Source organism: Pseudonaja textilis, chromosome 2, assembly GCF_049901715.1.
Source record: "Pseudonaja textilis isolate UNSWEBS1 chromosome 2, rPseTex1.2, whole genome shotgun sequence".
Classification (NCBI taxonomy): Eukaryota; Metazoa; Chordata; class Lepidosauria; order Squamata; family Elapidae; genus Pseudonaja; species Pseudonaja textilis.
In genome coordinates this window covers 126965730-126982635 of record NC_141991.1, presented here as the reverse complement: position 1 = coordinate 126982635, position 16906 = coordinate 126965730, and the positions used below count along the sequence as shown (strand labels likewise).

The 16906-nt window shown below is 36.6% G+C and overlaps 1 protein-coding gene across 4 annotated transcripts in view; it reads right to left on the bottom strand.

Moving 5' to 3' along the window:
* LIMA1 (LIM domain and actin binding 1) overlaps positions 1-8353 on the bottom strand; it is a 63091-nt gene extending 54738 nt beyond the window's left edge. For all 4 annotated transcript variants that reach the window (XM_026717385.2, XM_026717386.2, XM_026717387.2 and 1 more), the window contains exon 1: positions 8286-8353. The gene's annotated coding sequence lies outside the window, so the exon portion shown is untranslated. The remainder of the gene's footprint in view (positions 1-8285) is intronic.
* Between the last annotated feature and the right edge of the window lie 8553 nt (positions 8354-16906).

Below are 16906 nucleotides of genomic sequence, written 5' to 3'. Positions count from 1 at the left end.
TTCTTGTACCTTTTCATCAAACAAGTTACTGAAAGGCAAGAATGAAGGAAGGTACAGTAGTGATTAATTTTTGACGAAAATGTGCATTTTCAGAGATGTTGAAAGGCTGTTCCCCAGAGCCATTTCCATTCCACTAAGCTTAAAAAGGAAGAACCCTGGTAATTGTCAGGGACAGTGGCAAGCTGTTTCTCTCTTTAATTTTAGAAGACTAATGGGTAAAAATATAACATTAAAAATAGTTTATCAGGTAGAGCGAGGATAGAAAGTCAAAGAGCTGAGTGTTTCTGCAAATGGGAAACTGCCCTCCTCAAAGATCTAGTGCTGATGCTCCAAACCAGGTTCACACCAATTTCATTTGAACCACAGCAGCAGCTAATTTATAGATGTAGGCTTTCCTGGCCAACATCAAAATGATATTCCAATGTTTTGCCAGCAACTGTGGCTGGCTTCTTCAGAGCTGAAATTGATCTGCTCTCTAGAATGCTTCTTGGCAGCTCACTTTCACCTCTGAAGATGCCAACCACAGCTGTTGGCATAACATCAAGTTATCAGATAATTAAGCCAGACTATTTGTTTGGAAATTCATCAACATCGGAAGAATCTAAGCTGTTCTGCTGTTACCGAAAACGAAGATGTCATGTCTTAAAAGAGCTATTATAGCCAATCAAAGAGCACAGGATTGCTACAGGTGAAGCAGCTATAGTAAGGGTAATATGCATGTTTCCTGTGCAGGAGCAGACCTTCCCACCTACATAGAGCTGATGAGGCTTCAAAGTCCTAATTGTTCCTACAGAACAGTATTTGCAAATGCAAACTAAATGAGTGGCTCTCCATCTCAAACTCTTATCAAGGCACTCCCAGGATTGGTTCAGGACATTAAGTGTTTTGTCTAGTTAATGTTTACATGGGAACATTCATCCGTAAAGCAAACATCTAACTAAGTTGGTTGTACCTTTCACCACTGAAACTGAAACTTCAGAATGGGTAGGTTTTATGATCCCAATGTAATTTTTAGAAATCCTGATGGAAAGCATGACAAGGCAGTGGTTCAAAATTTGGTTTTTTTTCTTGAAATCAAGCACAGAAAGTTTTAAGCAACTGATTGCCAGTGTCCTCAGAACTAAACACAAAAGTGAATAGCATGTTTTACTGAAATGCTGTTAGAATAGTCACCAAATTTTGTCACTTCACTGAATCTAAGCTATTTTAACCAGCTTCTATGGCAAAATGCACTCTTATTAAAACAGTTAAGAAAACAAGATAATAAAGAAAACAGCTCTGCATGAAATTTGGCAAGTTAAGTAGCCAATCCTCCCTCTCTCTGAGCCAAGTCCAGTTTTCTCTGTAAAATCATATGCCTGGCAAAAGCTCTTTGCTATTTATTTTAACAAGATTTCCTCTACAACATCTAAGCCTAAAGAACCAAGTACAGTACAATGTGTCTATCCGGCCCCAATAGTGCACTGTACAAACACCCTTTTCATGCATGCTTGTACTTTTGTCTAAAGAACAAAGATTTTAATCTGCATGACAAGAATCATTAGTTATTCTATAATCTATATATATCTAAAAGCGAAATACCACTCACACATCATCACAAAATCTCCAGAACCGTAAAGCCTACAAATTTGAAATTTGGCACGTATGTTCCTCTTGGCTTCTAGGTGCTTGCTAAGAAAAGATTTTTCAAAATGGCCATCAGAGCATTAGTATTTCATACATTATTATTAACACGCTCTGATGCTAAGGAGTTCTACTCCCCCTCCCCACCTGAAAAGAAATCTGTTCCACATGCCAGTTGCCAAATACATGCAAAACACAAGCAGAGGAGTTTCACTTTCAGTTTTCATGTCAGAGCACCAAGCAGCTTTAGTACAGAACAGTTGAGCTAAGCCACGGCCAGGCTCCTTGCTGTCTCCTTCTTACTCACAGAGCAAATACTGTTTCAGTTTCCAAACAGCCCTCAACTCTCACACACTTTCAGGACACTAGCCAGATGAATACTGAAGGATGCTGGTAGGCAGAGGCAGAATTTTTTTTCCTTATTTTCCTCCCCAAAAGCTAAGGTGCGTCTTATACTCCGGAGCATCTTGCCCGATCACAGTTTCATAGCAAAGCACAGGTATCCTGCTAGTGTGTTAACAGATATTACATCAGATATGTTGTGTTATAGACTGCAAGAATCCAACCATTTACATGAAATTTAGTAACATACATTATATAACTATAATTCCAAAATAGTTATGAAAGCATGAGGCCAGAGACACCAAGAGTGTACAGATGTAACAACAGGCACATCCATTGCACAGCATGTGATTAAATATAAGATAGCTATGCTGGATCAGATCACAGGATCAAGTTCTACGACCACTTTCTATAAAATTCAATCCAACCAGTGGTTAACCTATTGCTAAACCCTCAGTACAGTAAGAGGATAAAAGCGCTACGTCCAGGCAATACCCTTTAATAGTTTTGAAATGTATAAATTTCATTAATGTATTCATCAAATTTGTATGGCCGCCAATACTAAAAGTGACACTGGGAAATGTACAACTATCAGATAAAAATTAAAGTGTACCATGGCCAAAATGCAGCCAGGTTAGGAAGGATATGATATAATGAGTACATCAAAAGATTTCTCTCAGATTCTGCTGTTGTTTCAATGATTAAAGATTTACTGATTGACCTTTCTCTTTAAGACTACAACTTGTTGCTTTTTGTAAGGTTTGCTAAGTAAATATGCAGACAGAGAATTTTAAAGTACAATTATTCTTCCTTAGAAGACCTCAGATCAATCAAATCAAACTTTTGTGGCTAAAGATGTGCAAGATGCAAATAATTAAAAATCATAAAAGATTACATTAGAATAAAGAAATCACATCAAAAACTAAAAACATAGAAACAATTATTTTAAAAATCTAATAAGGACTAAAAACAGGGATAGGAGTAAGAGCATGACAAACTAAATCTATCACAATAGAAATCACTTTAAAATAAACTAGATGCTTATTAAAACTGGCTTATCACCTTCTGACATATTTTAAGTATTGCTGGCAGAACCTGGCAATACTGTATGTTGTAGCAAGGTTGGTATCTGAAAGCACAGAGAGGTGTAAAAGAAACCCTGTTATGGTTATGGAGAACTCTGTTAGCTCCTGAAAGAGATAAAGAAACTGTCATGTTACTCTTCTTCAAAGTTATTCATTCCTGGATAAGAGAGGAACTTATACAGAATATTCCAAGGGATCCACATATAGACGGAGGTTGTATAACTTGCTTCGTGGTGCAACCGGAACAATCTGGAACTGAACATACTCAAAACCGTAGAAATGGTGGTAGACTTTAGAAGAAACCCTCCCATACTACCACCTCTTGCAATACTAGACAACAAAGTATCAACAGTAGAGACCTTCAAATTTCTAGGTTCTATCATATCACAAGACCTAAAATGGACACCTAACATCAAAAATGTCATCAAAAAAGCACAACTAAGAATATTCTTTCTGTGCCAACTCAGAAAGCTCAAACAGTGCAAGGAGCTGCTGATTCAATTCTACAGAGGAATTATTGAGTCTGTCATCTGCACCTCTATAACTGTCTGGTTTGGTTCTACAACCCAGCAAGACAGACACAGACTTCAGAGAATACTAAATCTATAGTCAGAATGAAAAAAAAAACCCTCTCTCTCTGTGTGTATTTTCATTGTACAAATTTTATCTTGTGCTCTAGAATGAAGATAAATTAAGGAAGACTTTGAAACAAGAAAGAATATGAACAATGAATTGTTATGCAGCAATTATATAAAACAACTTTAGTGAAGAGTCACAATGATAAAATGTAGCAGACAAGAATTCAATAGCTTTAAGTTCTACTCTTTATTCAAGACCACATAAATAAAAATAATTAAAACTTTTTAACAAGTGATAGTTAAAAGTTACATCACTCATCTTGTAATTACTCATTACTCATTAAATGAATTATGAACTATTGTAATTGGCATATTAATAATATATTGAGCCTGGATATACCAACTACAGTAGATCATAGTTCATTTAATCATAAAATACTGAATAAATCATGAATGAGTCCATATACAGTACTTACAGTCTATGCTTTATGAACCACCACCATAATATCTTGACATAAAACATTAAGCCAAAATCAATCAGTTTTGAAATAAAACAGAACATGCATTACTATAATAATGGCTTCAGAATCATTTTTAATTTATTACCATCTTTTTCTTAGCTATTTTTTTCTCAACATCCACTTTTCTTATCTCTTAAGGAACTATTTTCAGGAATATTTTATTGAAATACATATAAATGACTAAAAATACTGTACAAAGCTAACAATAAGAGGTTAACTGGCAGCTTACAAAGCTATATTCCCATTCACTCAAGGTGCCTAGTAAAGGTCTTTTCCTGAATGCTTTCCTTTTCTTACCATATAATCTTTATAGAAGTCCAGGCTTTTGTGAGTTAGTTAAACTGAAAATGTACCAAGTATTCCAATAATTTTAAAGGCCATTCATTCACTAGGATATCCAACTCAAATATAAAATTCTATCACAGTATAATAACATTCTAAGAGATCTTGATGAACTGAAATATTCCATCATAAATTATACAATGATGACCACAACTCTATCAAAAATAACTTCTTAAACAGAGTAAAATGTCTTTTTTAGTAAAAATAGTAAAAGTATGACAGTTTAAAGATCAATTCAATAGCTATGAAAAATATATTTTTAAGGTACTAGATAAAAAGAAAAGAAAATTCACCCAAAATAGCTACCTGGTATATCGGAATGGTCAATTAAAAGTGATACACCAAATGGCCTAATACTATAACTATGGCTTACTAACTGTCTGCTTTAATTCATCTATGATTACTCCAGGGCAATCATTCCAAAAGGAAAAACAAGGTGGTGAAAACCAACATCAGACTTGCCCTTACACAAAAACAATTCTCAACTAGTATATACTTGGTATGTTTTTTTTAAACCTAGACTTTAAAAAAACTATACTACCAGACCACTTCAGTGGTACACCTAATAATGTTAGCGTAATTTAAACCAGTCTTTTTAAATCTAGTGCCCTGTCGATTTATTAGGCTTCTTTTTCCCAGCATTCCACACGTACCTTGGAAATGCTAGTTATAAATGCCCAACTCTCCCAGAAACTCCAAGGTTTAGGAAACTGAGATATAAGCCATGTAGCCCTTTTTATGACTTCCTCCTTCCTGAGACTGTTTCTAGTGGCTGTGCAGTACACAATAATACATGTGTTTCTCCAAAATATCCTATTCCAGATAATAGAACATTTAATGGAACTAAATCAAAAGAGAGTTAAAAGACATTTACTATTAAAAATTTGGCAAAACAGCTGATAACAAATCACTAATGAATCTGCAGATTCATGTTTGGATACAAGGAGGTCATTTAACACCCTTAATAAAAGAGTTTCTTGTTTTCAGCAGCAATATTTATGGCATAAATTAGAGACATCTGCAATAGTACAATTACCTGCTTCTGCCACTAATAGGCTTAAATCCTTTCCTAACTAGAGATAATTTTGGTGATTGGTCCATAAACTTGTTTTCTGGCCAGGTTGCTTTCACAACAATTTTAAAATGATTATGATATGGAGCTCAAGTTGACATTTCTTGCTAAGTAATGAGATAGTTTTTAGGTCACAGATTTTAAGGTCACAGGTAGCCCTCTGTATTTTGACTATCAATTAACAAGTAGCTCACCATTTTGAATTCAGGCATCATGACTTATAAAACCAGTTCATGGTTTAGAGCTTAGGACATGCGGTACAATTTATAGTTATTAAAAGCATGTTAACCAACTATGGTTTAATATAATATATGAAGAAAATGACATACATTGCAAACTTAGTCACAAACATACTACAGTAGTGTGGGTCACATATTGTGCTAGTTACAAAGCATAGTCTATAAAGTACAAAAGGTAACTTTGTACTATATACTAAGCAAGATCCAAAATGTTTTCTTTGGATCTTGCTTAATATATAGTACAAAGCTACATTTTGTACTTTACAGACTATGCTTTGCAACTTGCACAATAAGTGACCCACACTACTACAGTATGTTTACAAACAATGGTTAATGTAAACCATAAATTAGCATTGTGCGATCAAGCTATAATGAAGGAAACATCAGTTTCTAACTAACAAAGAAAACAGCTTATATGTAACAGGCAATTTTGAAATTTGGAATAATAAATCTCAGATTTGGAACATTAAACTCAATTGACCAAAGGGTGGGTGGGTGGAGAAGGATTACCCAGAGTTGGTGGAAAAATCCATAGTAGCCCGATTCAAACATAATTCTTAAATGTTGGGTTTACCCATCATGTAATCAGAGCAAAGCATATTATTATATTATTCATGTGATGTGTGAATGCAAACTAGAACACTTACCGAAGTATACTGTAACTTTTTCCACAGCCAATACTTAGGTTAGTGTATGTATTTGTACTAATACAATGTATATTAATGTAAATATTATGATTGAAGATTTTAAGGTCACAGGTAGCCCTCTGTATTTTGACTATCAATTAACAATTATTCTGCATATTTTTCCTTTATGAACAACAACAAAAAATCCATTCCAGGTATTAGAAATTCCTGCATTTGTAGCCTACAGAGTATTCCAGTGTTCAGGGAGAAAGGTGAGTCAAGGACATAACTCAGTCAGAAGAAATTTTTAGATTTTAAAGGTACACCTTGAGCTTTAACAAGCCATAGACAGACTGGTTCTTTTTATATACCCTTTTTTCAGCTGCCTTTGGTTAAGAATTAGTCAATCTTGGAATAAGCAGGATTTACACCTTTAACCAATACTACAATTTTTCAGACATCATGGTAATTTTTATTAGATTGCATTTTACAGTTTTAATGTAGTTGGTCTGCCTTAACAAATCCAATAAATAAAAACAAACAATATTGGGCTGAAGAAAGATTTTTACTAACTTGTTTCCCTTGCAAGTATCTACAAAGTCCCTTCCAACTCCGATTATCTATAAAGAATATTATATTGATGGTATATAGAAAGTAGAACTTTTGATTACTATCAGCTAAAGAGAGAAACAATCATCACTTCACTAAGGGCAGCACTAGAAGCAATAGGTCAACAACTTTGCACCCTATTAAGTCTACATAACAGATACTACAGACATTTCTCAGGCAATCTTTCTCAGTAGAATATCCTTGTACAATATCCTTGCAATTGTATTGGGGCAAGTCTTCCTATGTATCACAGCCAGCATACTTGGTAATATAGAAGACAATGCCAACACATCTGGAAAGCAATAAGTTGGGGAAAGTTGCCCTAATGTCCAGATTACTTGAGATTCTAATGAATTCTGGGGAAAAAATGCTGAAAGACATCCAGATAAGTTGCCTTTCATAAAATTAAGTAACCGCTTGTCCCAACAGATTCAAGCTCTTAAAGACTCAAAACACTATATGGACATTTGCAGCATATTGACCACCGAATAGTTTAATACTGAGAAAATGAACTGCATCTAGTGTTCTCAAACTGCTAAACAAAGGCAAGATCAACTGTGTACACAATATGGAAAGAGTGGCAAACCCATTATTACTGCCTCCACCTAAAGTTTTTCAGTATAAAAATGTCTAGGAAATTAAAAGAGTTGACAGGAAAAAAAATGTCTAGTTCCTTACAACATAAAAACCAGAAAAGTAATGTTGTAGGCCAGAAATACGACCCACACAGAGAGTAAGATATATCTGCCTACAAACTGAGCTTCCGGGCCCCTTGCTGTTTAATCTGCTGAACTCCTATTACTTACCTATTTGTTTATTCAAAGCATCTGAACAGCAAAAGAACACCAATAGGCAGTTCGTTGCAGACAACTAGGTCCGTTCAACAAACTACTTTCTTTTAACAGTCTCCTACAAAGCCCCCCTCTCCGCCCCGAATTAAAACATTCAAGCCTTTAACAGTTGCTCAGCTCTTTCTTCTCCCATCCAAAGGACGGGAGGGATAAAAGGAAGGAGAGTGCTAGGCATTTCACAATTAATTAATGTAACTATTGCAGAGACGGATAGTAACTACGGGAGAACAGCTTCCCATTCCTTAGAACGGATATACGGTATCATACACATCATACGCATAGAGGCACCTTAATCCTAGTGAGACGAATTACATTTTTGCAAAAGCAAGATCAGTGAAATAAAATGTGCGTCACAAATGCCAGCAAGATAAGCTAAACATAATTTCTTTCCAGCTACCTCGGCTTCTCAACGGCAGCGGCCGCTCCCCAAACCTCTTAGCTGCGCACACCTGCTGCTTCTGCTGCGGCAATTGGTACCTCCGGCGCCAAGAAAAGGAGAGAGATAACCACGCCCACCTGGAATCTGAGCCGCCTATGCTCGCCTTTTGGCCCCGCCCCGTCATTTTCTAAACCCGAACGCTTTTCATTCTTTGGCGCATGCTCGACTTGTGGCTTTTTTCTCTCACTCTAATGCGTGCTATTTCAATAAAAGAGAAAGCAACAAAAAGATGCAGTATTCCCATCTTTGAATGGGGATCAGCATAATTTTAGCGAACACTAATTTATCGTGAGAAATATATGGTGGGAGCGTTTCTTGCTCAAATGAGCAATGGCTTTTCCAATATGGGCTACAGTTTATTTTTCCCCTCATGCAATGTCACAGCACACGGAATTAAACTAGCCAAGCCAACCACACCTTAATCTACCAAACCCAGCCAATGTAGTTAGTTTATGGCTCAGTAGATGAGTGATTGAGTAAACTATGGACAAGTTAGCCATAAATGAGCATGTGATAACAAGCACAGCTAGTAGGTATTCTTGGAGATGGTCTCAAATCTGCACTAAAAATGCAAATAATTCAACTCTTCACATTTTCATAAGTACAGTTTTCCATGCAACCTATTGTCCATAAGTTGGGAACAAATATATTTTACAGGACAATAAAAAAGAATGCATATTAAAAAGACTCTGAGTACTGAATTTTGTTATATGTGACTGTTGCTTTTCAATATTGGGAAGTCTAAAAATGAATTTCATTTGCCTTTTAGAATTCACATTTCACCAGAGCACAATGTAAAGGATTAGTTTTTGTCCATAAACTATTATAGTAATGCAGTATTTTTAGCAACAAATTACTGCTATAATCAAGTCCTCCCAGTGCTGGTCTTCCTCTTTCTTTCACCCTTCCTGGTAATATAAATATTTCAAGAAAAGTCTTCACATCATGTTTCCAAAATATACTGCAGTCCGAGTTTGGTTATTTGTGCCTTGAATGAGGATTGATTTGTTCTGATCCATTCTGTAAATTTTAATCAGCTAATCAGGATTTTCCAAAAACCTTCTCCAAGAGCAAAAATTTAAAAATTCTATAGTGTTTCTGTTTTGCTCCTTCAAAATCCAATTTTTGTTTTCATAGAGTGTTATGGGAAAGCTATTCCCTATATAATTCTGATTTTTATATAAACAACCATGGAAACTGAATACTGTGCCTTTTCCAAGGCTTTCACTGCTACTATTCCAAATGTTAGTCTGTGGTTTATTCTTGACTGCTAGGTTCTTTTTTACAGTTGATAGTGAATCCTAAAGGCAAATAGCTACCCACCAGTATTTTCATTGTCAGCTCTAATGCTGGTTTCTGTGCTTGTTGTTATTATCAGAGTAATGTCATCACATAGCATAGGTTATTGATATTTGTTCCTGCAGTTTTAAAATCACACTCATCTTCCTCTCATCCAACTCCTTGTTTTGTTGTTCATATATATAACGCTTTGTTTATATATAAGGGAGACTAGAAAGCCTTGTCTCATTCCTTTGCCAATTCGGAGCCAGTCTGTTTTGCTGTTTTGTCTGGACTATAGTTTCCTGACCTGTGTACGGGTTTTCCATGAGCCAATGAAATGTTCTAGGATTCTTATTTTTCTAAGTGCAGTTTTAATAAGGTTGATAAACTCAAAGGTCCTCCTATAATCAGTGAAGCACATGCTAATTTCTTTTTGACATTTTTGGCATTCTCAATTGTCCAGTATGCGTCAGCAATAATATATATTGTTCCCCAGCTCTAAGCCATCTTGAACATTGGCATCTATGTTGTTGGTTTGAGCTCTGATCTGGCATCTTTCTTTCTATGTAAGGTTTTAATTTTCCTGGGATAATGTGGTATGTAAAATTAAGAATATTGTATGACAGTTTATATTTTGTGTCAAATGTCCTTTCTGAATGTAGGCAATCATCTTCCAATCTTTTGGCCACTATGTTTTTTCTCCAGATTTGCTGGTATAGCTTGGCCAGAATATTTACTGATTTTTCTTCTGTTGCTTCTATTTTTCTGTAAATATTCTATCAGTTCCTCCAATCTTCTAACTTATTAATAACCAGAGTGCTGATATTCTAATAGTAGAATATTAGAATTCTAATACTCTTCTGAATTCAGCACATTTTCTAAGGCATTTCTGAAGATTCTTGTGAACATACAGGTGAAACTCAAAAAATTAGAATATCATGCAAAAGTTCATTTATTTCAGTAATGCAACTTAAAAGGTGAAACTGATATATGAGATAGACTCATTCCATGCAAAGCAAGATAGTTCAAGCCGTGATTTGTCATAATTGTGATGAGTATGGCTTACAGCTCATGAAAACCCCAAATCCACACTCTCAGAAAATTAGAATATTACATGCAATCAATAAAACAAGGATTGTACATAGAACAATATCGGACCTCTGAAAAGTATAAGCATGCATATGTACTCAGTACTTGGTTTGGGCCCCTTCTGCAGCAATTACTGCCTCAGTGCGGCATGGAATGGAAGCTATCAGCCTGTGGCACTGCTGAGGTATTATGGAAGGCCAGGATGCTTCAATAGTGGACTTCAGCTCTTCCGCATTGTTCGGTGTCATGTCTCTCATCTTTCTCTTGGCAATGCCCCAGGTCAGGTGAGTTTACTGGCCAATCAAGCACAGTAATCCCACGGTCATTGAACCAGATTTTGGTGCTTTTGGCAATGTGGGCAAGTGCCAAGTCCTGCTGGAAAATGAAGTCAGCATCCCCATAAAGCTTGTCTGTGGAAGGAAGCATGAAGTGCTCCAAAATCTCCTGGTAGACGGCTGTGTTGACCCTGGACTTAATGAAACACAGTGGGCCAACACCAGCAGATGACATGGCTCCCCAAATCAACACAGACTGTGGAAACTTCACTCTGGACTTCAAGCATTTTGCAGTGTGTGCCTCTCCATTCTTTTTCCAGACTCTGGGTCCTTGGTTTCCAAATGAGATGCAAAAGTTGCTCTCATCAGAAAAGAGGACTTTGGACCACTGTGCAACAGATCAGTTCTGTTTTTCTTTAGCCCAGGTAAGACACTTCTGATGTTGTTTGTTGTTCAGGAGTGGCTTGACAAGAGGAATACGACATTTGAAGCCCATGTCCAGGATCCATCTGTGTGTGGTGGCTCTTGATGTACTGACTCCAGCCCCAGTCCACTCCTTGTGAAAGTCCCCAACACTTTTGAATGGCCTTTTCCTGACAATCCTCTCCAGGCTACGATCATCCCTGCTGCTTGTGCACCTTTTTCTTCCACACTTTTCCCTTCCACATAACTTTCTATTAATGCGCTTTGATACAGCACTTTGGGAACATCCAACTTCATTTGCAATTACTTTTTGAGGCTTTCCCTCCTTGTGGAGGGTGTCAGTGATGGTTTTCTGCACAACTGTCAGGTCAGCAGTCTTTCCCATGATTGTGATTCTTACTGAACCTGACTGAGAAACCACTTAAAGACTCAGGAACACTTTGCAGGTGTTATGGCTTAATTAGCTGATTAGAGTGGGACACTTTGAGCCTAGAATATTGAACCTTTTCACAATATTCTAATTTTCTGAGATTGTGGATTTGGGGTTTTCATGAGCTGTAAGCCATAATCATCACAATTATGACAAATCACGGCTTGAACTATCTTGCTTTGCATGTAATGAATCTATCTCATATATTAGTTTCACCTTTTAAGTTGCATTACTGAAATAAATGAACTTTTGCACGATATCCTAATTTTTCAAGTTTCACCTGCAGAATATTTTTTTATTTTGGAATTTGACATTTCTTCTGTAAAAAAATTCAGGGTACTACTTCTATTTTGTTTTTAATTTTCTTTGAATCAGTTACTATCTTATATCAGACACACCAATGCAAGATTCAATATCATTGCAATGCTGTTTCTTGTCTCTTCTGATAGCTCTTTAAAATTCTTTGTTAATTCTTGATATGTTTGTCCTTTTTTTTTTTCCTTTGGTCTCTCTTTCCTTTGCAATTTTCACATTTATTTTGACCTCTAGTTTGCTTTATTTGCTTTCCTCTGATTCTTGGTCACTGGTAGTCTCTTTTCACACTCAACCTTTTGGTCCCTATAAATGAGTTTCAGGACTTCAAAGTGATCTCTGATGTTATCCTTGAAAAGGGATATAAACTCTGATGGATTTTAATTAAAGAGCTGGTTTAAAAATTTAAAGAGCTGATATATATGTTAAAAAGTAATGGTGCTAGAATACAGTTTTATTTCACCCCCTTGATAGTCTGAATATAGTGGGAAAGGTTCCCTTCTGATTACATCTTATTCCAGTTTTATCATATTGTTTATGAATCAGAAATAAGGATGGAGAGGTGGTTAGCTTGGGGTGCTGTCTCTGGATAATTCTTTAGAAGGGGCAACAATTGGGTGGACAAGTTGGTTGGATTGAGGGAGAAGGCAGAAAACAGATCTCCTGCTGCCACTTAGGGTGGCTAATCCGGAGTCTAGGGTCCTTCCATAGGAGACATTTCATAGGCAGGGCAAATAAAGCCAGATTGGTGATCAGAATCAGAGAGCTGGCCACTCCTATGGAAAGAATTCAATTGCAAGTTGCAAGGAGGAAAAACGTTGTAAATAAAGTTGTAGATGAAGCAGCATTGTGTTTATAGAACCAGGAGGAAGCCAGTGGGAGTGGGGCTGTAGTTTGAGTAGTCTGATCTTTAGAGTTCAGTTGTGTGTGATTATCACCTATATAATGAACATCTGGAAAATTATAAAGGGATTGTGTTACATTGATATATTGTACTTGACAGCCCCTCATTTCATTGGTGATTCAGGCTAATTCTGCTGACTGCCAACTGCCAGCAATTTGGCAGTTCAAATTTCACCGGCTCAGGGTTGAGTCAACCTTCCGTCCTTCCGAGGTCAGGAAAATGAAGACCCAGATTATTGAAAGCAATATGCTGACTTTGTAATTTGCTTAGATAAGGCTGTAAAAGCAATATGAACTGGTATATAAGTCTAAGTGCTATTGCTATTTCTCTGAATGAGTTTTGGGCTAGAACCCTGGCATCCTATAATGATTAATAATTCATAAATTCATAATCAATTATGATCATTCTAATTTTTTTATTTTTTCTAACAAAAGCCAAAGTGGACATTTGATTCCCATGAATTACAGAAAGTCAAATGTTTTAAATACAGTATTTGGACATAGCATTTCAAGCATCTAGGAAATTAATAGCCTGGATAAATTGTGCCACATTTACTGCCAAAAAGAACACACAAGCAATAACTAAACTGTATGGGCAGCAGCAGGCAAATTACATTCCAGCAGCAACCAAACTGTTTATGGATAAAACAGTTGCACAACTATTACAATATATGGCCTATATACAAACTTAAGGGTTTATGAACACCTAATTTGAGAGGGCATCTTCTGACCTATAAGTTGAAACTCTTTATATTGTTTATCTAAGGTGTTTTCTTGGTGAAATATAGGAGTGACTTATCATTGCCTTGCTTCACACAATATAAAATGATGCCTTTGCCATTGTCATGAAAACAAACACCGTATCACTGCTGCCTTATATACATGCTTGCTTGCTTTAACTAGACAGCTAGGTTGATTGTCACATCTGGGATAACCCTATTGGGAATATATACTCTTGGCATATATTTATTTATTTATTATATTTTAATCTCACCTTTATTACTTTATAAGTAACTCAAGGCAGCAAACATATCTTGTATTCCTTCCTTCTATTTTCCCCACAACAACTCCTGTGAGGTAAGCTGGGCTGAGAGAGAGTGACTGGCCCCAAATCACCCAGCCAGCTTTCATGCAAACTCACAGTCTCCTTCTAGGCCAGCACTTTAACCACTACAATAAACTGACTCTCTAAATCAGGGATGTCAAATTCACATCATCCTAGTGGTGTCATGTGACAAATTGGGACTCCCCCTCCCTTTGCTAAACTAGGTGTGGTCATGATACACCTGGCCTGTGGGTCAGGAGTTTGACAACCCTACTCTAAATCAATCCCAGCATTTTCCAAATCCGTACTAGGAACATCTGGCCATGATGAGGTAGCACAGGAGTACCTGAGGAGGTAATGTGATCTAGAATAATAAAAACACTAATGTAAAAGACAACTTGTGACATTATTTTGAATATTTGCAGGCTACTGCCAAATATATCATTGGCTGGTAAAACTGTCAAACAAAGCATAGCAATGCAGGACACTTCCTCCCATTTTACATTCCTGTCAGCCTTTCCAGACAAGAAATACAACCAGATGAGTTAATTATTATGAAGCTACGTTAACATAATTTTTCAAGTCTGAAAATACAAATTTCCCAATGTCTTTTACATCTTGAGAAGCTGGAGGAGAGGGGAGGGTGTCCCTTCTGAGCCTCTTTCTGTGCCCGTTACACAGCTGCAGTCTGTGCCGTCCATTATCTGTCCGTCCCCCCAGGCAGCATTTCTTTGCTGTGTCTCTCAAGGTCTTTCTCGGATACCATTACAATCCAGAAGAAGTGGTTATTGCCATTCTGTAGAATCAAGTGGAACTCTTTATAAACAATTTTAAATTATCCAATAAAGACCCATTAATTCCATTATTTAAATATTAATCAAATGACTGTGCTGACAGTGTTATTGCCCATGTTCCACCTAAGTTATATGGCCTCCAAAAAATTATCTTAATAAAATAAAAGAGAAGAATGAATTTCACAATCAGAAAGGATGGTGGTAACTAGATATATCCCATAGAGATTTCCCATTGTTAGTAAGCTTTCAAAATAATCCCACCAATTTTAAAGAAAAAAGGATAAGAAAAGTACACCCACCACTGGGAAAATTCCCCCACACAGTGTTGGGATTTGAAGTTGGTCATTAGGAAGTATAGCTCAGTAGAGAAACAAAATAATAAGAATTTGTGAGGTAAAATTTAGTAGTAAGTGCATAACTGGAAACATCTAGTTTAAAAAAAAGGACACTGAAGAGATTTTAAACATAAAGCTAACAAATGGCTATCAGTTTTTCCAGAGTTTTTGTACCACTGAACAGTCACTAAATGAACTGTTGTATGTCAGGGATTACCTATATTGCAAGAACATTTTAGAGAGAAAAAAATGAGAAAATAGGTGCAACCAAACAGAGCACTTGGAATATCTGAAAGGAAAACTATATAATGAAGAGAGCTAGAAATAGAAAAACTGAGAGAAAAGAGAAACAAAAGACATATGGGTGAGAAATATTTCAGCAAAATATACAACAACCTATTAAATGCCACCATCATTACCGCCCTTTCCTTGGATTTTATGATTTTATAGTACTTTTTACAATGTTTCATTGTAAGCCACCCAGAGTGAGATGGATCATGGATAGCATATACATTGTATAAATAAATAAATAAATAAACCCAAAGATTTTACTATATGTATGCCTATATTTTCCCAACAATATTGAAAGAGCTGCTAAGACATGGGAAGAAGAAGAAGAAGAGTTTATGACATTTAATCCTAACCTTAAAAAGTACGAGAACTAGCAGAAATCTGTGATGATATTTTATAGACATGAGCTATTCAAACAAGCTGTTTATAAGAAATTTTAAATTTGTCCTGCTTTATTTAGAAAATATAACACCTTAAAAATGAAAGCAATGAAATATTTGATTGAATTTGCCTCACAGTTAGTAAGTCCTTGAGGAAATGAAGAGAAGGAGCTTAGGGGAATTTGCTGGGGAAGATAATAAAAAAAGTAGGGATATATTAATTTTATTTACAGTGACTTCATTAACTGGAAGTGAAAGTTAAGGACCTGGCAACTGACATACTTTAAAAGTGTCAGTGATAGTAGCTCAGTTAGTTCTGAATGAAGAAAAATCCCCTTACCAAGTTAATTAATTACACATTAGAATAAGTTTGAATTATATAAGCTGAAGAAAACGGTAAGACCTAACGAAGCATCTTTTCAAAACCGGGGAAAACTTAAAAGTAGTGATGTGGTTTGCATAGCAAAATCTAACCAGATCACATAATACTTAGATCCGGGATGGTGAACCTATGGCATGCGTGCTGGAATGGCATGCAGAGCCATCTCTGCAGGCACGCGAGCCGTTAACCCAGCTCAGTTTCTCTGCACATACACACACTCCTCCCACCAGCCAGATGATTTATCTGATGTGCATGCATGGGGGTACCTGCCATGCATGTGGGGGGACAGGGTGCATGCAGGAGACGTGTGCATGAGCAGGGGGTGGGGGGTGGGGGAGTATGCGGGGGTCCCACACACATGCACAGGGGTGGCAGGAGCATGATAGGGTTCATGCATCATTGCATTATGGGCACAGGCATGTCTGCACTTGCGCGCGCACACACATACACACTTTTGGCGTGTGACGACAAAAAGGTTAGCCATCACTGACCTAGATCATTGGTACAAGACGAAAGCTAGGCTCAGAAAATTCCAAACAGGGAATAATGATTTTCCTTCCCCTTAATACCAGTAATATAAAGATTGGGTGGAAAAATTTTTCTTTCATGCAATAAAGTCTGGAAAAACTTTTCAGTGTG